This window comes from Panthera pardus, unplaced genomic scaffold, assembly GCF_024362965.1.
Source record: "Panthera pardus isolate Hobbes unplaced genomic scaffold, ASM2436296v1 HiC_scaffold_8, whole genome shotgun sequence".
NCBI lineage: Eukaryota > Metazoa > Chordata > Mammalia > Carnivora > Felidae > Panthera > Panthera pardus.
Window position 1 is genome coordinate 132134158 of NW_026527013.1, and position 24260 is coordinate 132158417.

The 24260-nt window shown below is 35.8% G+C and overlaps 1 protein-coding gene across 8 annotated transcripts in view; it reads left to right on the forward strand.

The window, feature by feature from the left end:
• The window catches only part of FOXP2 (forkhead box P2), a 565305-nt gene that overhangs the window by 158792 nt on the left and 382253 nt on the right, over window positions 1-24260 (forward strand). For all 8 annotated transcript variants that reach the window (XM_053897463.1, XM_053897465.1, XM_019418068.2 and 5 more), the window contains one exon: window positions 3346-3436. The gene's annotated coding sequence lies outside the window, so the exon portion shown is untranslated. The remainder of the gene's footprint in view (window positions 1-3345; window positions 3437-24260) is intronic.

A 24260-nucleotide genomic window follows, 5' to 3' on the forward strand; every position in this document is an offset into this window, starting at 1 on the left:
ATGTTACTAAAATAATATATGCTTTTAAAAATAATATAATTTTAAATAATAATATATAATGCATATTTAAATAAAATTTATAAAAATGAAACTATGTTGTGGCAATAACTTCTTTGTTTATTTTTAAAATTACCTTCTTTTCTTTTGTATTTAATTTCGACTTTTATCAAAGAAATATGTGCGTACAGTTAAAAAAATCAAGTGAAACAAAAATAGCATTCTTCTGTCTTGTATCTTCCTACCACCCAGTCCAGCTATACAGAGGTTACAGATTTCTGGTATTTATATCCACAGTTTTTATACATCCACAACTGTAAATGATATGCTAGTTGCTATTTCTTGATTTATCAGTTTTTAAAATTAATTTTGAGTAATTAAAATGGAGAAACTTGTGGGAGAGAAAAGCATGCAAATAAAAAACTGAATAAAATCTCGGGCGCCTGGATGGTTTAGTTGGTTAAGCCTTCAACTTGGGCTCAGGTCGTGATCTCATAGTTTGTGAGTTCGTGTTTCCCTCTCTCTCTGCTCCTCCCCCACTTGTGCTCTGTTTCTGTCTCTCAAAAATAAATAAACATTAAAAATATTTTTTTTATATAATCTAAGCTAACATATGCTACAGTTGATGTCTGCATAGGGTGTTTTGGGTCCATAAAGAGCAGGTAAACATTTTAGGTCTCCCACATTGCTTTTAAGATTAACTGTATTGTTGATGCTAACATTATCAGTAAACAAGAGAATGCTCATCTTTCTGTATTCTTGCCAACACAATATAGAATCCAGCATTCAAATATATGCTATTCTGATGGCATGAAATGGTATCTCATCAGTTTTTTGATTTGTATCTTCCTAATAACTAGTGATTTTGAACATTTTAAACTATACTTGACAGTTGTTCTGGCTTACCCCTCTGAGAAACTGCCCTGTTGAGGGTTTTGCTCATTTTTTTAATTGGTTTTCTCTGAGTATATATATTTTAATATTAATTCCTTGTTGGTTTTAGGTCTTCTCTCAGTTTATTTATAAAATTTATCTGTGGTATCCTTCATTGAAAAATTCTCATTTGGTTTGGCCAAATCCATCAGTTTTATGCCTTATTATTTTAGGTCTTGTTTCAGAATTGTTTTTAATTCTAAGTGTCAAAAAGAATCACCAAATTTTTCTATTAGCTTTGAAAGGATAACTTTCACATTTAAAGCTCTTTAATCTCATTGGAATCCAAATTTGTATATGGTATAAAATAAGGAGATAAGTTTATTTTTGCCATATTCTGAGGCTGTTTTTCTTTCTCTACACAGTGAGACAACAACCAACATTTTCTTTTACTTTGTGATAGTACCCTTATTATATAAAGCTCCCAATGACACGTGGGTTTATATCCAAACTCCATTTTCCAGTGTCTGTACCTGGCTTTGGTAGTAAGCCTAATATTTGGTAGAGTAGATGCCTTCTCTTTGTCCTTTATTTTATTTTTTTTTAATTTTTAAAAAGTTTATTTATTTTTGAGAGACAGAGACAGAGCATGAGCAGGGGAGGGGCAGAGAGAGAGGGAGACACAGAATCCGAAGCAGGCTCCAGGCCTGAGCTGTTAGCACAGAGCCTGACGCAGGGTCCAACCCATGAGCCGCCAAGATCATGACCTGAGCCAAAGTGGGATGCTTAACCGACTGAGCCAGGCACCCCTCTTTGTCCTTTATTTTTGATGTTAACTTTGGTATTAATAGGCATCTAAAGTATATGCTTTTAAAATGCTTTTGTTGATTTTCTTTAAAAATCTAGACTTTATAGATTGATTTAGGAAAAATTGATATCCATGAATGTGAGGAGAAAGTAAGGCAATATGGAATTAGGAAATAATTTAGATTGCTATGCACTAATAAAAAATCTGCTTCTTTTGGTGACATATAGCAGGCAAAAAAGAATTATGGGAGAAAATTAACACAAAGAAAGTCAAGAGTGGAACCTGCTCATGTGCAAAATATTATCATTAAGAGAAAAATGAACAACAGAAGCAATAGAGAAAGACTGCTAGAATGTGAAGAAAGGGCATTTGAATTACCCTAATTTTTGTGACTTTGAGTTACCTTGATAACTAAAATAATAGTTTCAAACTATGCTTTGCAGAATACTTAAGACTTTGTGGAATACCCCAGAGGTACCTAGGGAAAGAACAGAGGTGGTAGAGGTGGGAGTCTGGTTCAACCATAATGCCTCATTGTTATCTGTATATTTGGTTGACTCCTCACTAAGATTTCATTGGAAAAAAGGATTTGTAGCCAAAAGTGTTTGGGAACAATTTAAATAAAATTAGGGAAATGTCTAAATGCTCAACAAAGAAAAGAGGGCATGTGGTGTCATCCCTCCCTTTCGGTGCCTATGGAAGGCATGGCTAATTGAACACAGGACTCCCTGCTAGACTCAGATTTAATCTCCGTACAGATTTCCATGTGGTCACTACCAATCAGTCAGAGTTGGTGTGTGAATCAAAACCCGTTTATTACCTATACACTACTAACTTCTGTAATTTTGTTGGAAGATTTGAGCTAAATCTTTCAGATTAAAGAAGGGAGAGACTAGGAAAGAGAGTAGTTAAATAGCAAATGGGTCTAGGATACACACGTTCTAATAAGAGTCAAGGGAATAGCCCTTACTTTGCAATTATAAGGAGAAAATGCTTACTACCAACTTGTTGATTGTGGAAAGGCCTACAAAGCTCATTAAGTATATGTTGAAGAGGAAGTTGAAATCAGGCATGTTTTCAGTTGGGAATCTTGAGACATAAAATAACTATGTTCTATAAATTATAAGTTAAAAAATTTTTTTAATGTTTATTTGAAAGAGAGAGAGAGAGAGACAGAGAAGGAGCAGGGGAGAGGCAGAGAGAGAGGGAGACACAGAATCTGAAGGAGGCTCCAGGCTCTGAGCTCTCAGCACAGAGCCCGACATGGAGCTCGAACCCATGCACCACGAGATCATGACCTGAGCTGAAGTCTGATGCTCAACCAACTGAGCCACCCAGGCTCCCCTAAGTTATAAAATTTAATCACCAAAAGTTTAAACCTGCCAAATCAATGTAAGAATGGGAAATAAAATCTGCATCTCTTAGAAATGGATCTCATGCTGTCTCAGTGGTCCTTGCTTTGTACCAAACAATGGATTTTAAACTTCTCTAAGTTAATATGTAGAAAAGCATTTCCATGCGTGTTTGAAGAGTTCCAAAGCAATTAATGCATTAACAATTAATTTTATTTGAGGTTGAGTATGTTTTATGTTCTATGAAGTCATTGAACTGAATGTGACATAAATTTAATTTTTGAAGCAGTGACAGTTATTTGTCTCTATTAACAGGGCTATTCTAATGTGATGCTGGGATTGAGTTTACCTAGGACTCCGTATCAAGGTTGACTCAAAAGTCTTGTAGAAGATCTGGAAGAAATAAGTAAGTGGCCTTTTGGTAATGATTCTCGTCGGTTCATTGTGCTTATGTCTGCTTTTCTAGTGTGTATTTTATCCTTTAATTTTTTGGTTAGGTATCTTTGCCCAAATGTTAAGAAAAGTTATCAGTGAACCACAGAGACTTTCCACGTAGAACTATAGGAATATTCACCCTCTTGCCTTTCCCATTTCACTCCTTGCTGTGCTTTCCCTTCCTATTAAACTTGGTTTCACTTTTTTTTTTTTTGAAAATTATCATGGATTCATATAGAACATGAATTTGGTTTTGAAATACTGAAAGGAAAAGATTAGTCAAGAAAAACATCTGGATTATTTTGTTACCATTATGTGGTCTTTTATGCTGATATTTTCAGATTATTTTATTAAGATTGAGTTGATACTGAGGGTCTTGGAAGATCTAGGAATGCCAAAAAATAAAGAGAACAACATGCTAGTAATGATTTTTTTTTTGAAACTTTGATTTCTCCTATAAACTTTTTGAGATCCAGCAAGTCAGCTGTTTAGAAAGCATTCATTTCCTTTTTAGTGTTATACTTCTTTAAATCTAATGGGAGTTTTCCTTGATATTTACAGTATCAATTTAGAGAACTTTAAATCCATTGCTTGGTACAAAGCAAGGACCACAGACATGGCATGGGGTGCATTTCCAAAAGATCTAGATTTATTTCCCACTCTTGCTCAATATAGAATGCTTCTGCAACATTATTTTTTCAGTGTCACCACTGAACTGTGATATCAATCAATTAAGATTTGGCCACCTATTGGTATGAAAATATAATTATAAAAAGAAAATTAAAAGAAATTTTAGGTGAGGAGTTCATATTATTTCTCTTAGACTCTACCCCCAAGTAGAAGGGAACGAACCATGGTGCCTGGTTTCTCCTGAATTCTTTTTTATTTCTTTCCCACCCCACTCCAGAATTCTTAATCAAGGGATTGCACTGAACGTGTATGTAGGACAAGCCTCAGCATCCTCGCTATTCTGCCTATATTGTTCTACCCCTTTCCAAAACTTTCTCCAGATGAAGGCTCCATATCTTCCCTAAGACGTATTTTTTCAGTGTGGTTGGATTTTACAGTCAAATATTTTTCAGGCAATTTACCTACTATTTTGCCTGTGGACCTCTTGTTTTGTACTAACTTTATTATTTTGCCAGATATACAAGCAAAATGATTCCACACTTATTTATCATTTAAGATTTTAAAACACTTTGGCAACTTTTTACTTCCTTTTACTCTTTCACTAAACTCATTAGTTTTACTCTTGCATTGCTTATGACCTAAGGATCACATTATTATCCTTTGTTCATTAGTAAGTGGAGAAACTAAAACACAAAGAATTTAAATGATTTGGAAAAAGTAATATAACTTGCTGTGATTTTACAGCTAATAATAAACAATTAAGTATTACTAGAACTGTATCTGCTAAGGCCCAATCTTTTAATTTTTTTTTCTGGGTTATTTAATTTATGCTTACTGTAGATAATGGTGGTGTTGATATAATATTTAAATTCTCAGTTTTTGGGTGTGAGGACATTTGTGTTAATAATAGTAGGTGGATTTAAGATTTATAAGTGGGAGTTACCTGCAATGAATATTATGGAACCATGAAAGAAATGATTTTTAAAAAATAGAGTCTTTTTCCCAGAAAGGAAACATATTTGTGTTTGAAGTTCTCAAAAACTGCTTCTAGAACTTGCTAATTAGACTTTTCTTAATCATTTGCTTATAATAGTTCTTATATTTTTAAATGAAGACCAAACACATATTGGTGGAATAATGCATATGCAAAAGGCAATGGTTCATCTTAATGAAAAAATGCATTACGAAACAGTGTTTTTCCTTGGGAATATGTAGAATTTATGGACCCAGAGCTGGAGGTATCATGATAAGAAAAGAGTCAATGACAGAGGCAAGGGTTTGGGAGTCAGGTTGATACGGCTTGGATCCCTGCAACCGCTTGCTAGCGTTTTTAATCAACCTTGGTTAGTTTCCTTAAATCTTTGCATATCAGTTTTCACACCATAAAACCAGGGACAGATATAACTGTTTGTTGGATTATTGTAAAAATTTAGCACTTAATACATAGCTATTTTCAAGACATATGCATTTTTTTTCTTCAATTTCCACTGCTGTGTTCCCTCCCCTCCCCAAATCACTAAAGTGAATACTTAGTTGAATCTTCCCATTTTTGAGCAATTTGCTTTAGCATTATCCCTATTTTGTCTCTCTGAGAGGTTAAATAACTTGCCCTAGCCTATACTTCTGAAGTGGGAGCTACAATGTTGTTTCATGCAATTTGCACCTAAAACTGTGCTTGTGCACCTAAAACTGAGTAGTTGGGTGAGTATGTATGTGTGTGTTTTACTCCATCACAGTGACGATTATTTTCAGTTTCCATTGTAAGAGTATTAAATCCAATTAAAATATAAGATTTAGTTATTCCAGTGTACTAGAAATAAACTTTATTCTCAAACTTAGAGAAATTGCTGTAAGTTTCATAAATGCTTGTGAAAAAGTAAGCGTCATACATGACAAAATATTTGCTCAAATTTTCAAGTCATTGAAAAGAAAATGCACTCTACAGGAAGCTGATTTGGCTGAGGAGGGTCTGGGTCGGTGATTCATGTTCATGGCTCTCTGACAGCCCTTAACAAAAAGTAGCAGGAACAAAACTGCAGAGAGGAAGCTATAGAGTGTAGCTGTTGAGAATGCAAGCTTGCAAATCAAATTGCTTAGGTCTGAATCACGGGTCCAGGGCAAACTTACTGTATGTGAAACGTTGGAAAAATCATTTAAACTCTCTAATCCTTAATTTCTGAATCGAGAAAATAGAGGTAATAGTACCTCACTTCACAGAGTAGATTTGAGGACTCCATTTGTGAATTCATACAAAGGGCATAGTAAACATTAAAATAATTAGTTATTTTGTCCCCTATTTTATTAGTTTCACAAGTTGACTGTAGTTTCAGGCTATTTAGCAAATATGCTCCATAACTTTGGGCAAGGAGATGGTAAAAATGAGTTAATTCTGTAAATGTGCTCTCTGTGTTTCAGTCAGCATGTATATTAATTTTCTATTGCTATGTAACATATTAAATGTTTAAGAGCTTAAAACACATGCTTTTGTTAAATCACAGTTACCACAGATGGGGAGTCTAGGCATAGCTTCACTCAGGGTCTTATAAGGCTGCAATCAAAATACTGGCCAGGCTGCATTTTCATCTGGAGTTCATGGTTCTCTTCCAAACTCACTGGTTTTGGCTGAATTTAGTTCATCAGGGTTGTAGGACTGAGATCCTCAAGAGGCCATCCATGGTTCCCATGCATGTGACCCTCTTCATATACAGTCCACATTATAGTAGTTTGCTTTTTGAAAGCCAGTAGGAGAGTCTCTACTATATGAGAGCAAGATAAAGCCATATATACATATATGTATGTACATATAGAGCATGAGTATATGTATTAATATAATCATTGAAGTGCCGTCTCATAACCTTTGCCATATTCTGTTGGTTAGAAGCAAGTCAGAGTCCTGCTCACATGCAAGTGGATAGAATTACAGAGCATGAACTTGGGGGCCACCCTAGGATCTGTCTGCCAAGGCATGTAAAACTTATTATCTTAAAATTCAAATAACCCATTACTTTAGGTTTTTTTAAATGTTTATTTATTTTTGAGAGAGAGACAGAGTGTGAGTGGGGCAGGAGCAGAGAGAGAGGGAGGGACAGAATCCAAAGACAGAATCCAGACTCTGAGCTGTCACCACGGAGCCCGATGCGGGGCTTGAACTCACGAACTGCAAGATCATGACCTGAGCCAAAGTCAGACATTTAACCGAATGCGCCACCCAGGTGCCCTAATTTTAGATTTTTACAATTATGTACTATTTAATAAAAAGGAATATTGTCACTGTTGTAAACCTTAGCTCTCAGTTACGCTTACAGTGTGACTCCCAACAGGTCATTCCTCCCTGTTAAATGAGATTTATTATTATTTCATGCCGGGTAACGTCAGGCTAAATGCAGCTTACCCTGGTATTTAATACTCTCCAGAATCTGACAAAACCTGAATACTAACCTTTTCTTCCCATTACACCAATATGCATACCTTGAATCCCATGCCTTACACTTGCCCACATTTCTGTCACATCCTATTGTTTCTTTCCTTTTCTCCATCTCTTTAAAGCACATTGACATCTCTATCTCTTCCATTATACTTTTCCTGTTTCTTTCCTCCTGTTCAACCAGCCTAGGACTTTTCCTGTACAGTATCATATCTGTGTTACCCGCAGCCTTGCCTATAATAGTATCTTAAGAAATATTCACTAAATATATATACCTTCTTCATTTAAAACCGTGGTCAGTGTGATAGCCTTTTCAGTTTGAAAATTATATTTGAAAAGATATTCTTCATAAATTATCCACTTTTAAATGACTCAGTAATCTGAAATGTATCTCAAACAACCTTTAAATTCCCTTTAAGAATCCATTGCAGCATAAACATTTGGAATTGATTGCACAGAGGAGAACATGAATGATTGGGGTCCAGGAGGTGGGCTGTGGGAGGCAGCCTTAAAGATCTTCCTTAATGATTCTGTCTCCTGGTTATCACACACTGTTGTTTTTCCTTCCATGTTCACCAGAGTTGGCCCATGTGGCTGATAGAATATGGCACAATGATGGTATATTGTTTTTCAGATTAGGTTACACAAGACATTAAGACATCTGTTTGGGGTGTTCTTTTTCTATTGCTTCTCTCTCTGTCATTTTCTCCCCTTCTCCCTCTTTCTTCTTTTCCCAGTCTCTCTCCTTTTTTCCCTCTCTCTTTCCTTCTGTGTCTCATGACTTGCTCTGGGGAAGGCAAGCTGCCGTGGAGAGGTCCCTGTGATGAAGAACTAAGCCCTCTGGTCAACAGACAGGGAGGAATTTCCTGACAAACCATGGGACTAAACCACCCAGCTGAAATACTCCTGGATTCCTGATGCTCAGAAACTGTGTGAGATAATAAAGGTTTCTTTCATACTAACCTGCTAAGTTTGGGGGTAATTTGTTATATAGCAATAGATAATTTATGCATTATATATATTACCCCTAAAATTATTTCCACAGATTTCATCACTGACCTTGGCTTTCTGGGGAATAAATACAAGGATTCCTAATATATTGAATATATGGTCTCTAAAGTAAATGTAATTCGATAAGCCCATATATTTGTAAGATAGCCAAGTGAGAAGAAAATGTGAAATGTTTAGATTTCACCTATAATGCTGATTTTATAATATGCAGAGGTCTCTTTTAATTTCTTTTTTACCCATTGATCACATCAGTGTTGGAGAATCATGCTTACTAGGGGCTGGGTAGGTCTGGGTACTGGTCTGGTACTGGTTCTTTTATATAAGAACTGTTTGGGATAGTTAAAAACACTCTTACTTTTATAGAATCTGAGCTTGAAGAATCTACTAGTTTCTGTTGTTCTTCTTTAGGGTTCTTATAGAAATATAAAAGACAGTTATATGGCAGCATCTAGATATATGTACACATATTTGGGGTGTTATGCTTTGAAATGTAGCATCACTAGAAAAACAATATATTTGGTCTCCAGAAAAGTGAGTTGAGAAGTATGTTTCTGCAAGTAATAGGTCAACTTTTTTTTTATAAACTCATATTAAACTCATCATTCTAATTTCACTCTTATTGATTATAATGTGATCACAGGACCTGGGCAAAAATACAGCCTTATATTTTAAAAAGGTAGAAACTTATTCCTACAAAAAAAAAAAAAGAGTTTACATTTATAACTTTAAGTTTGTGGTTTAGAGTGATCCACTAGTAAAATTTTCTGATACCGTTGTACAAAATAGCAAAATATGGATTTTAACTGGACTGCTTTTCAATTCAACTGAACATTAAGTACATTTTTAATGGTCTTATTTGCTGGGAAGAACACCATTACAATAATCTGCTTTTTACAGCCCATATCAAATATGAACCAGCATCACTTACTATGAAGTTTGTGCTCTGGGAGACATTTCCACAGCATCTATCAGTATTGCCCCACATTTCTTGGAATTAGTCTTTAATGATATCATTTTCCAAAATGAGTTGTTGCTCAAACTCACTGATTGTTTTGTGGTTAAAATCTAATCCAGCAGCTATATTTAAAATGTCATACAAATTTGTAAGGAAAGGTCCTTCTGGAAACTACTATTATATTAGGAATTGTATGAAAATGTAGGTGAAATGCTGTGCAGCTTGAAATTTTTTTTTGGTCCCCCCCCCCCCATATAATATCTGAGGGCTGAATAACAAAAAACCTATTTTTAACTGTTGGCAATTCCAGTTTTTACTATTGTCTTCTGGAGAACAGAGGACTATTACTGTAGGTGTCATGTAAAATAAAGTTAGAGTCTGAGGCCTTCTTTTAGCTGTCAGCCTTATTAAGGAGCTCTTCATGTGTTGAACCCAGCACCTGGCATTGTATAAGTGATGCATGTGAGAGCCTGGGGAGAGCTTTCTTTCTCTTCACTGTGGCTTTATTAGGTCTTGCTCACATTTTCACTGTTGCTCTGCCTTATCCAACTTTCTAGCTGCAACTCACAGCACAGTAGGCCTAATATAGACTGACGCCTTTGCCTGAAGGCTGATTGAAACTTGTGTCTCAGAGTTGCTAATGCTCACTGAACCATTTTATTGAAGATAAAGTAAATAAAATAGATTGCCATATGAGAATTCTCTGAAATCAAATGGAATAATTTGGCAGGTTTAAGCCCATGAAGAAGGCAAAGCAGTGAAACAGATGCGAATACTTTTTATGTTCAGATCAAGGGATAAATATTCTTGCTCTGTTGGGCCTAAATATTCATTTTTGTCTCCACAATTAAATGTTAACCATAATTCTCAATTGCCATATTATTTTTGGTCTTAAAAATGGGTCCTCTGTAAAAGAGTAATGTGAGTAAAAACTTTTGAGACTATAATATTGTGATGATTTTTTTCTTTGTCTTTCTCTGCTTAAACACATGGATCAGTAGCCTCAGAGAATTTAATAAACAACACAAATGAATGGATTTGCCAAAGTGCACTCTAGAATCTTAAGGTTGGAAAAAAACAGTAAATCTTACCTTACTAAAAATGCTAGTAATCTTGAGTGTCTCATTCATTAATTAAGAGTATGTGTTCACATGAGAGTAACCTTTTTTTGGAAATAGCCCTTTGAAGTTTATTTGTTTTTTTGCTTTTTTTTGTTTTTGTTTTCTTGACTACAACTATGAGGTTTATATAAAGAATTTTAAGACATATATTTTGTTTAAAATATATATTTTGAAATAATTTGGGAGGAAAAAAGAAGTTAAAGTGACTTTAGCATCTTGAATTCTATGACATTGTAATGACAATAGCATATGGTACCATATAATATGTATTGACATATTTAGTTTGTGAATGACAAGGATCTGAGCACTTGCCTGAAGATATGTGAAAAGTCTGATGCAGAGAAATGAAGATCTCTTATTTGATTGCCTGGGTCAGATTAAAAGTAAATATTTATAGAAGAAAGATCAATAAAATGGTTTTGTTGGAAAAGTTTCTGAATTTGCTAATTACAGCATTTCTCTTAAACCTTATAAAAATCTGTCACATAAATACTTTCTTCTGTAATTTCTCTTGTGTTTTTAACAACTTCAAAATAGTTTTAGTTTATACCCTTCTTAAGTGTACAGTTGATTTTAAAAATTTTTCTAATACATTTTACTCATTTGTTTCTTAGTTAATGATTCATGCTTACTTTTCAGTTAGATCCATTAAATTTTTTCTTGTCTCTAGGTATCCAATAGCTCATCAGATCTCACAACTGTAAACTATTTATGTTATAATGATTTCAACTGCCATCAATTAAATGCAAAGCACACATTATATTCTTACATAAATAAGGAGTCGTCTTAAAGAAATATTCGACACTCCTTTATACCCTTATAAATAATGTTATCTATTGAGAACTGCTAGTTCTTAACTATAAATTTGACTGTTTTTCCTCTTAGGGTTCAGTCACTCTCAGGGTGCAGGGTGTCTCAGACAGCATGCAGGGCTGAGCAACAATAAACATGCTTCATGTCTTATTGTGAGTGAACTGAAAGTTGTGCTCACATTTCAGTTTTTTTCATATAGTAAAGCTGAAAGCATAATTAGTTATTCAATAGTGATTAAGTACTTTTATGTTCTTAGTGTTCTAGTGCCCTTTATTTATATTTACCTTCCTTGTTATATTCTGTGCATACTCCTCTCTGGTTAATCAGAAATGTGGAAGTACATTCCTCTAGCCAGAACTACATCTCGTTTACTCTCGACTCTAACCATGTATCTCCTTTGAGATTTTGGTTTTCAGTGTGAATTTGCCTTCAGAAAGTCATGTGCTAAGAAAAGTTTTCTTGAAATAAGAACATTATCTTGAGACCCTGAGAAGCCTTAGTCCCTTTAACAATATACTCTAGACATTTAGCAACATGCCAAACTGCAAATAAGAGGAACTTACAGTAGAGGAGGTGCATATGATGAGTCAACTCCTGAGCTCACCTTTGATTTCTTTATATGCCACCTTCTTTCTGGTCAACCTTTTGTCCCTGCTTTGCCTTTGCACTTAATTCTACTTTTCAAAATGCCTGGTTGTCTCTTTGCATTACTAGTTTGGGAAAATGTGTTTGCTTTTGTCATTAATGTCTGATCCCTCAGACAGCTCCCTGGGTTCCATGTGATGATGATGATGATGACGATGACGACAATGAGGATGACATTACTACTGCCACTACTACTACCTGCCGTTTATTTAGTACCAAGTACCCTCCTAAGTGATTCACTAGCATTAACTCACTTAGTACAACCTATGAATTACTTGTTACTTATGAGGTAGAGATCATTATTGTCCCCAATTTATAGATGGAGTGGGGCCCAGAAAAGTTAAATATTTTGCTCATTGTTCCACAGTCCCTGTATGGTATGACTAAGATTTGAACTAAGGCAGGCTACATCCAAAGCCTCCAATGCTCTCTTGCCAATACTGTTGAACAGTCCTTCTTATGTGGTTCTACTTGTGGCCCAAATTAACAATGAATTAATTTCTGAACAAATCACCTTTCTTCTTTCAAAACATGGACTAAGCTATGAAAATATTAGTTAAGTAGGAATTCATAAAATCTAGTTGAGGAATTGGTGAGAATGATTTGGAATTAGTGTTTCAGTCCATTGAAAGGGATTGCTTCATAGTTACTTTAAAATTTTATTAGGCTGACCATGCATTCTGAAACCTTATTTTTATTTTCACTACAGGTTTAATAATGTTCTTATAGAATTATAACAAAGATAATTAAGTTAGAGCTTAATTAAAACTTAAGTCCAAAATCTTAAAAATATACACCTTATAGCCAGGTGACCATTTTGTATATCATCCAGGACACTTTTGAGAATAAAAAGGATTCTATTATTATTTATCCTAGACAACAGGTAACACGTTGGGATTATCTTGGGTGAAGACGTGTGGTCACTCTGCTTGAAGCAGACACTTCTAGTAGTTGTTCCAACATCTTTTCTTCTCTGATGCCAGAACCCTGATATTATTGAGATATGCTTCATTATTCCACAGAGCATGTACTTCGTGGGAAACTGACCCTGTTCCCAGCTCCAACAGATAGCTACTAACTAGTTTAAGCCAGTTATGATAACTCCATTCCCATGTCAGAAATATTCAGTTATTAAAATAATAAGTATTAAACAATGTTAAATAACTTCATTAATAAATAAATACATTTGGTATTTAATTATTTTATTATATTCAGAGCTCTTCTTACCTTTTGACCAAATGAGGTGGTAACTTTCTTTTTTATTTAAACTTTTTAAATTTAGATTTCTTAGTTACCTAAAGCTATAAATATTCTAATATACCCATTTTAATCATTATTTGAGGAGCTGTTCCCTAATCAGACTTTCACTTTACAGGGATCTCTATTTGCATAATGCAGGATCAGCTTAGGGAAGTGGACTGAGGAGCTCCAGGGGAGGGCAGAGATGGGAGTTTACCTCCCAAGAGTTCAGAAAGGTTATTAAAAGAATAGAAAAGTGGCTTCCGTATCTTTTGTTTGCTGAAAATAATTTAAGAAAGTCAAAGGATTACACAATAGCCATTTACACTATGCAAATGGCACAGAAATACTTCTAGAAGTTTTGTGGAAGTTTTCTTACAGGAAGGCTTATTCCAATTTTTCTAGCACCCGTGCCTGCACCCCCTTCCCCCCCACACAGATAAAACTGCACTTTGCGTGGGATTTTGAAGGGAATGGAAAAGAGATTTAAGCCACCATTTTTTTCTCATCTGAAGGTAGCTGCTGCTCTGATTTGATTTCTTGTTGCCCTGTTACAACTTAGCTGATTAGATATATGGATTCTTCTGTTTCCTAATGTCACAGGTAAGGAATCAACCTTACTAACAATTGCAAAGGAAACTGGTTAAATAAATTATATCATTCCTAAATAGTGGAATAACAAAGAATATTTAGGTAAGTCAGTAATGTAAGTTATAGAACACCATTTCAGAAATATATGTCTTAGGAGGGCTTCTGCAAGATGGTGGCCTGGGAAGATCTTGACCTCCCCTCCTCCCATGGACACTCCACGTCTATAGCTACACATGGATTATTTACTTCTGAGAAGGCTCTGAAAACAATGTGAGCTACTTCTTCACAACAAAGGATAAAAATACTATCTCGAGACAGACAGGAGAGGTAGATACGTAGTCTTACCCCCACCTGCCCTGGCACAGTGGCACACAGTAGGGATGAATCTCACCAGTCTGATGCTTCCCCCCACAGGAGTGAGGAGTTGGGGCTCAGCCACACCAACCCCTGGGATCAGCAGAGGAGCATGAGCCCCCAGAATGTCAGGCTTAAAAACCAATAGGGCTGATGTCCAAGGGACCCAAAGTCATATAGGAAATTGAGACTCCCCTTTTAAAGGGCTTGTGTGTAGTCTCACTTGCCCTGAGACTCAGAAAAAAATTTTTTTTTTTTTGAAAAATGCTAGGCTGTATGTCAAGGAGATTTGTTTGCTTATCTAAAAGCACCTGGGGTGCCTGGCTGGCTCAGTCAGTGGAGCATGTGACTCTTGATTTCATGGTTGTGGGTTCAAGCCCCACGTTGGGTGTAGAGATTAATGAATCTTTAAAATCATCATTAAAATCATCTGCTGGATGAGCATGAGAGAATTGAAACTCTCTTCAGAGATGGAGGTGCTGGTGGATGTCAGTGTTACACTCTCCACCAAACTTGCTACCTTAGTTAGGTGAACTTGAACATGGCACCATACTGCTACCTTGCTGAAGCCAGAGAGTGCAGTCAGTTGCACGTTCTCCCACTTCCTGGCTGGGGCTGGTGAGTGCTACTAGTCATGGCATTCTCCTGCTCCCAGCCTAAAGCTGTGCACAGACAAGGCACTTTCCTGATGCATTCCTGAAACCATGGCTGAATGCAGTCAAGACGTTTCTTTGCTGCCTTTATGAAGCTGGTGAGTCTGCCTTGACCCCTGTGCCCTCTAGCTACTTAGCTAAAGCCAGAAGGTGTGTACAACACACACAGGAGATACCCCTTGATCACCTGTCCCAGGTAACTGTGAGAAAGGTAGTCATTGGAAAGACATTTCTTGGTAGGCCACCTCCTTCAGAGCACTGCAAAGATAGCACACTGAAAGACAACCCTAGTCTTACTGTGCAAAAGGGCTATTTAGCCTGGAGCTTTAGCCCGAGGGAAGGTTTCCTTCCCACACATCTGGAGTCTAAGAAGACACATCCAAGGAACATAAGCAGGGAGACACCATCCTTGTGCACCTCGCTACAACTCGACAAGCTCCCAGAAAAGAGCTTATATGCTCATCTGGAGCTCTTTCGTAACTGTTGGCCTAGGGGATGCCGCTCTATATACCTTCCCCTGGTATGGAGGCCAAAAGGGATTAAGATTGTGGTCCCACAGGACTGTATATAATTTCCATACTTTAAAAGCTTCTGCCTGAGGGACTGGCAGTAGGCCTGAACTAGGTGCTGAATGAGATTCTTCCCTTTGGAACACTGACAGGTCTTGGCACACCTTCAGCAATGGGAACATATCCAGAATCAGTCAGGTAGTTTAGACAATCCCAAAGTCTCAGGAGATAACCAAGAGCTAGGGAAAGGTTGAACAGAAGAAGATTTATCATCAACATAGGGCCACCCCTTTAAGACTAAGAGAGGTAGCTTCTTCACCTAATACACAGAAAGACACACAGAGAGTCAAGCAAAGTGAAAATGTGAAAAAATAGGTTACAAAGGAAAGAAAGAGATGAAACCTCAGAAAAATTCCTTAATGTATGGAAATAAGTAATCTCCCTGATAAAAAATTCAAAGGAATTGTGATAAAGATTATCACTGAACTGAACTCAAGAGAAGAATGGATAAACACAGAGACAAGTTCAACCATGAGACACAAAATATAAGAAAATACCAAATAGGAGTCACAGAGCTGAAAAATACAATAATTGAAGTAAAAAATACATTAGAGGGATTCAGCAGCAAACTGGGTGAAGCAGAAGAATGCATTAGCAAACTGGATGACAAAGCAATGGAACTTACCCAGATAGAGCAGCAAAACAAAACAAAACAAAAAAAGAATTTTAAAATATAAATATAACTTAAGGAGCCTGTAGGACATCATCAAGCAGAATAACATTTGCATTATAGAGTTCCCAGAAGGAGAACAGAGAGAGAAACAGGTAGAAAACTTACTTGAAGAAATAGTGGCTGAAAACTTCCCTACGGAAGAAATCAATATCCAAGCTCAGGAAGCCCAGAAAGTTCCAAATAAGATGAACCCAAAGATCCATACCAAGACACATTATAATTAAAATGTCAAGTTCAAAGACAGAGAATCTTAAAAGCAGCAAAAGAAAAACAAATTGTCACATGCAAAGGAAACGATGTAAGGCTATCAGCTGATTTCTTAGAAACTTGGAGACCAGAAGGAAGTGGTGTAATATATTCAAAGGACTGAAAGGAAAAACCTTCCAAACAAGGACACCTTACCTTGGCAAGATTATCATTCAGATTTGAAGGAGGGATAAAGAGAACCCTTAGAGCCAAAGGAGTTCATCACTACTAAATAAGCCTTACAAGCAATATTAAAGGGACTTTTAAGCTAAAAAGAAATGGCACAAGTAATACCAAGAAAATATAATGAAAGTAAAAATCTCACTGGAAAAGGAAGGAAATAATAAAGATCGGAGTAGAAATAAATGAAAGACTAAAAAAGATAATATAAAAGATCAGTGAAACTAAGAGCTGGTTCTTTGAAAAGATAAAATTAATGAACTTTTAGCTGGAATCTCCAGTAAAAGACAGAAGGCTCAAATAAATAAAATTAGGAATGAAGGAGTAGAAGGGACAACTGATATCACAGAAATACTAGGGATCATAAGAGATTACTAAAACAATTACATGCCAACAAATTGAACAACCCAGAAGAAATGAATAAATTCCTAGAAGCTTAACCTCTTCCAGGACTGAATCATGAAGAAATAGAAGACTGAACAGACTAGCAAGGAAATGGAATCAGTAATCAAAAACTTCCCAACAAACAAAAATCCAGGAGCACATGGCTTCACTATTGAATTCTACCAAATATTTAAAGATTTACCTATCTTTCTCAACTCTTGCAAAAAATTAAAAAGGAGGGAATGCTTCTGAACTCATTTGAAGAAGCCAACATTACCCTGATAACGAAACCAAATAAGCACACCACGGAAAGAAAATTATAAATATCCCTAATGAACATAAATGCAAAAAATCTTTATAAAATATTAGCAGACTTAAATAAATGAACATTACAGGGATCATACACAGTGATAGAGTGGAATTTATTCGAGGGAATGCAGGAATCATTCAACATCCACAAATCAATGTGATATGCAACATAAACAAAATGAAGGATAAAGATCATATGATCATATCAATAGATGCCAAGAAAGTGTTTGACAAAATTCAACATCTATTTATAATAAAAGCTCTTAATGAAGTGGTGATAGAGGGAATGTACCACAACATAAGGCCATATATGGCAAACCCAAAGCTAATATCATAGTTAATAGTGAAAGGCTGATAGTTTTTTTTCCCTAAAATCAGCAACAAGACAAGGATGCCACTCTTCCCACTATGTTATTTAACATAGTATTGGAAGCCCTAACCATGGTAATTCACAGGAAAAATAAGTATAAGGGCATGCAAATTGGAAAGGAAAAAGTAAAAGTGTCACTTTTTGCAGTTGACATGATACCATAATAGAAAACCCTAGAGACCCCAGCAATGACGTATCTGATAAAGGGTGAGCATCCAAAATCTATAAATTACTGATCAAACTCAACACCCAAGAAACCAAAATAATCTATTAAAAATGGGCAGAAGACATGAATAGACATTTTTTTCCAAAGAAAACATACATATGGCTAACAGACACATGAAAAGATGCTCAACATCACTCATTTTCAGGGATATACAAATCGAAATTACAATGAGGTGTCACCTCATACCTTCCAGAATTGCTAAAATTAACAACATAGGTAACAACAGATATTGGCAAGAATGTGGAGAAAGGAGAACCTTTTTAAACCATTGGTAGGAATGCAAACTGGTGCACCTACTCTGGGAAACAGTATGGATGTTCCTCAAAAAGTGAAATAGAGAACTACCCTATGATCCAACAATTGTACTACTATGTATTTATCCAAAGGAATAAAACTCATTCAAAGGGATACATGCACCTGGATGTTTATAGCAGCACTATCAACAATAGCCAAATTATTGAAAGAGCCCAAATGTCCATCAACTGATGAATACATATAGAAGAAGTGGATAAATATATACAATGGAATATTAGTCATCAAAAAGAATGGAATCTTGCCATTTGCAATGATGTGGGTGGAGCTAGAGTGTATTATGCTAAGTGAAATAAGTCATTCTGAGAAAGACAAATACCTTATGATTTCACTCATATGTAGAATTTAAGAAACAAAACATCATATGATTTCAATTAGATGTGGAATCGTAAAACCAAACAAGCAAAACAACATGAAACACAGATTTGTAGATCCAGAGAACATTGTTGGTTACCAGAAAGGAGAGGGTTTGGCAAGGGGAGAAATAGATAAAGGGGTTCAAGAAGTACAAACTTACATTTGTAAAATAAGTAAGTCATGGGGATATAACATACAGCATAGGGGCTCTTGTCAATAGTATTATATTAACTTTGTGTGATGACAGATGGTAACTAGATTTGCTACAGGGATCATTCTGCAATGCATACAAATATTGAATTGCTATGTTGTACACTTGAAACTAATATAGGGTGATTATACCTTAACTGAGAAAAATAACATGTTTTGCTTAAACTCTTTAATTATTCATAGGAAAATTACAGAAATGTGTACCTATTCTGTAATATATATATTTGGTGAGTATATGTATCATACATTATATTATATGTGTATATATATCATATGAATATGTATACATGTATATGATATATACATATCAATATGTATCATACATTATGTTGTAATTTGTGTATAGTATACATTATAAATATACAATACAATATAATACAATACAATACAATACAATACAAATAACATTGTGGTTATTGCTGAGGGATAGTTGTTAGTTTTTCGTTTTTTTATTTATAACTTTCTGTATGATTTAAACTTTGTTCATCGAACATGTACTATTTCCTAAAAATGAGAAAAATATTAAAATAGACAATAATTGGCGCCTGGGTGGCACAGTCGGTTAAGCGTCCGACTTCAGCCAGGTCACGATCTCGCGGTCCGTGAGTTCGAGCCCCGCGTCAGGCTCTGGGCCGATGGCTCGGAGCCTGGAGCCTGTTTCCGATTCTGTGTCTCCCTCTCTCTCTCTGCCCCTCCCCCGTTCATGCTCTGTCTCTCTCTGTCCCAAAAATAAATAAAAAACGTTGAAAAAAAATTTTTAAAATAGACAATAATTACTAAATTGGCACTCAGTTGCAGTTATCTAATTAGTGTGGATAATTTATATGGTTAACCAGGTGCTCTGTATTCTCAATCATTCCTAGTAATACAGATTTACTATATCCTTTCTTGTGTTTCTGTTCAGGATTTTAACACCTTTAAAGACAAGGATGTTGTAGATCCCGTGGCTCAAGAGCCTTTAGAAATTGGAATTTTCACCCATAAGGGATTTTTTTTTCTTGATACTGTACACTTTTTAAAACACCTAAATATTAGCTACACAATGACTTATCTTTTAGAATTGTTATTTATAAAACCCGAAAAGGATTCCTTTCCCTGGATAAGCTAATTTAAAACTAATCCTAAGAAGGGACTGAGTAGGGCAAGTGCCTCTTAACACCATAAGACATAATTCCACCATTTATAAAAAATATTTTGTAATTCTTCTTTTATTAATATGAAATGAAATTCTTAGGTATGTTTCAATACATATAATTTCAAAAATCAGTTTAATAGAAAATGTAAATGATCAGATGTGACTAAATTAGAAGATTTTATGAAGTAGTCATGTAGTTGCTCTACTTGTAGAATAACTATAATTATGATAGCTAAAAATGAAAGGATACATGAGCCATCATTAGTGCTCTTTCTTAAAATGGTGAAAACGGGACAGTTCTGAAGAAAATAAATATTACTTTGATATACAGTATCACTGACCTAATAAATTCAGTGTATATTAAAAACATGGAAAAACACTGTAGATCTTAAATGTAAAATAAGGTTAGGTCTAGTCACAAGTTCTGTATTTTCATGAATGTTCAGAGAGAGTCCTGTAAGGTGCAGTAGTATTCTTCATTACTGCGGGATGACCAGCAGACATAACCCCTGCCCACAGGTGGCAACGATGTATCGAATTATTACAACCAAAAATTCTCTCACAGATTTCCCAAACTCCCTTTAATTAATTAATTAATGTATGTATGTATGTATGTATGTTTATATATTTTTGAGAGAGAGAAAATCTATTTATGTATGTATGTATGTATGTTTATATATTTTTGAGAGACAGAGACAGAGCATGATTGGAGGAGGGCAGAGAGAGAGGTAGACACAGAATAGAAAGCAGGCTCTAGAGTCTGAGAAGTCAGCACAGAGCCTGCCATAGGAACCGTGAGGTCATGACCTGAGCTGAAGTGGGATGCTTAACTCACTGAGCCACTGAGCCACCCAGGCTCCCCCCTTCCCCCCCCCCCCCCACCCCAACTCCCTTTAAAAAGCAGTATGGCTCCCACTGAGAAGCTCTGGTTGCGGTGTTGAGACACAGGAGTTCTTTATCTCTGCTACAATCTGTGGAGTTAGAAAAGCCTGTTTATCTGTCTGATGTTCAGATCCATGATTTATTGGTGAAAAATAATTTTTAAAAAGGCATTTTGCACTCGACTTCTACGATCTCTTTTTGTAATTACATAAAGTCTTTTACTTTTGTCAGCATGACTTGGGGAAATCCTCAGAGAATGTTTGTTCAGACTTACCTTCTTAGAAAACTCTGTTGTGTCTCGAGGCCTGGTCAACATCCCAAAGAATAGGCATTTCCCCCAATCTCCAGTACTTGGCATTTGTGTAAATTCTATGTGGGCTACTGCCTAATATTATAGTCAGCTCATTGAATGTAATTAAAAGGGTGGAGGTATCACTCATCACTAAATAATAATATTTGAGAAATTGAACATTTGTGATTGGTATAATAGAAAGCAGAAGTAAGTCCCTGAGGCTGGTGATTAGCAGAAGTCAACTCATAACTTACTTTCATTGAGTTTTAACTGTAGATTTCAATTACCATCATGATTACTGAGCAATATTTATTGACTACTCTCTTGCATGTAATTCCATATTTTGATCTTTGTTAACTATTGAATACTCTTTAGAAATTCCCACGTTCTTACATTGGTTGGCAGAGCACACATTTGTACATATGCAAATGTGAATCATCCAGAGAAATGACAATAGACATCTTTACAGTCACAGTGTATGAAATTTTGATGATAAAATATATTGGGTTATTAGAAATTCATGTAGATGTTCAAATATTAATTTACTTAATGCAAAATTCTATGGAACTTCCTACTTGTCAGATACTTCTCTAAGCAGTTTTTTTTTTTAAGTTTATTTATTTATTTTAAGGGAGAGGTGGGGAGAGAGAATCCTAAGCAGGTTCCACCCCCAGCCCAGAGACCAACATGGGGCTCAATCCTACAGTGCCCATGAAATCATGGCCTGAGCTGAAACCAAGAGTCAGATGCTTAACCAACTGAGGCACCCAGGCGCTCCATAAGTAATTTAAAAAATTATCTTAGTCCTCACAACAACTTTAAGAGGTGGTAGTATCATCCCATTTTTTTTTTATTTTTTTAATGTTTATTTATTTTTGAGACAGAGAGAGACAGAGCATGAATGGGGAAGGGGCAGAGAGAGAGGGAGACACAGAATCGGAAGCAGTCTCCAGGCTCTGAGCCATCAGCCCAGAGCCCAACACGGGGCTCAAACTCACGGACCGTGAGATCGTGACCTGAGCTGAAGTTGGACGCTTAACTGACTGAGCCACCCAGGCGCCCCTGTATCATCCCATTTTAAGTGAAAAAGCAGAGACATAATTAATAACTTGTAAGGGTGTAACCAGAATTTAAACTAAGGCCGTCTGATTCTACAGTTTATAATTTTAATCTAGGAATTACTGTGATGGACATACCCAAAAGTGACTCTATAATGAGTCATACCTTTGTATAATCTCCTCTCCTTGAGTACAGGCAGAACCTGTGACTTGTTTCCAGCCAACTGAATGTTGCAAAGGTGGATGGGGAGTCATTACTGTGAATGTGTTTAAAAACTCTGTCTGAACAAGCTGGAGTAAGAGATTAGCCTACTGCGTGTGAAGACATAAGAGAATGTGTTTTGAGAGCACCTGTGAAATTGCTGTGTTTCACAAACAGCCTCTCAGGAGCTGAGACAACCCCTAGCCTATACCAGCAAGAAAATGGACTCCCAGTTTTACAACTACAGGGAACTGAACTCTGCCTACAATCATGCGAGCTTGGAACAGGGTCTGGAGCTCCAGGAGGAACACAGCCTAGCCAACCCCTTGATTACAACCTTGTGAAAGCCTGGGCAGATGACCCGCCTCAGCTGTGCCCAGACACCTGACTCCTAGAAGTCTTAGAATAATGAATACATGTTGCTTTGAGCTGCTACATTTGTGGCAATTTGTTACACAGCAATAGATAACTAATACAATTATTAATAGTTGCAATAAAATCCATGTCACTGTCAAACCGGTAATTTTTATAGATAATGTGAAACAAAATGATTTTTGAAGGACCAAGTTGAGCTGTTTGGGATTTTAACTACATATGATTGTGAAGAATCCTTTCTATACATAAGAAAGTATCATTGAAGGTGATACGGGGCATCTGGGTGGCTCAGTCGGTTAAGCATCTGACTTCAGCTCAGGTCATGATCTCTCCAGTCTGTGAGTTCGAGCCCCACGGCAGGCTCTGTGCTGCCTGCACAGACCCTGGAGCCTGGTTCAGATTCTGTTCCTCCCGCTGTCTCTGCCCCTCCCCCACTCACACTCTGTTTCTCTGTCTCTCAAAAATGAATTAATGTTAAAAAAAATTTTTTAGGAGAAGAAAATATGATTGAAGGTAATAATGTCTATATTTGGGAAAACTTAAAAATATGTTTTGAAAATAGGAGATGTTTATTAAAGAGTTTTCTGATATTTTAAAGGAAATCTCAAGTATCACAAAGTGAACCTGAAAGTCATTGAGGGATTTTAGTGGAGGGCTTGTTTGACCAAAGCACCGAAGCCAAGAATAACTTTCATGGAAGCACTCATCTTTCATGCCCTCTGGTAACAGTGCTTATCTCTGTTCTTTGCAGATCATTTTCTACCTTTGTTTCATAGTTAATCTTTTCAAAAATTGATTTTTACTGCTCATGTTTCCTTAATATGGTCAATCTTTCCTATTTGCAGTATGCTTAGAAATCTGAAACTAGTATCTCTTTATCTTTTTGAAAATATACTTTTAGTCTCAAAGTTTTGGATGACTTAGCTTCTTTCCTGCCTATGTTGTTGATCAGCTGGAAACTTTGTGAGCCATTATGGTCAATGATTTACAATGTAAGCTAATTTTAATTAAAGTGTGTAAGATTAGAACATTAACAGCGTAAATAAATTGATGCTTCCAGAATGAGGAAAACATAAAGTATTTTATTCAATTATTCATTATTTTACATTTTAAAGCTGTAACCATTATCATAAAAGTATTAAATACCTTAATAAAACTCCCTGTTTAATAATTTTTTTAGTACAATGATCAAAGTAAATATGGTGCTGGAGATTTAACAGAAGGACTTTAAGTGCAATTATAATTAGATAACTTCATAATTAGATAATTGTAATTTGATACAACAAATAGCTACAAATTAGCTTATATAACAAATAGACCTGTGGGTCTAAGTAACAGATTTAAATTTATCACTATAGGATCGTTTGTTCATGAAGCAATCTAAGTGATCTAGTATTTACGGCCAGAGAAAGTAGTAGCCATTAAGAAACAGACAGACAAACATTTTAGCTTCTACAGTTCTTTAATTAATACGGGTTTCTATTTCTTACATTTTAAACTGTTCATTGATCGGCCACTTGGAGGATAGTAAGCATATGTGCATGAGAGGGCTTGTGCTGGCCTAGAGAATAAATGAAAT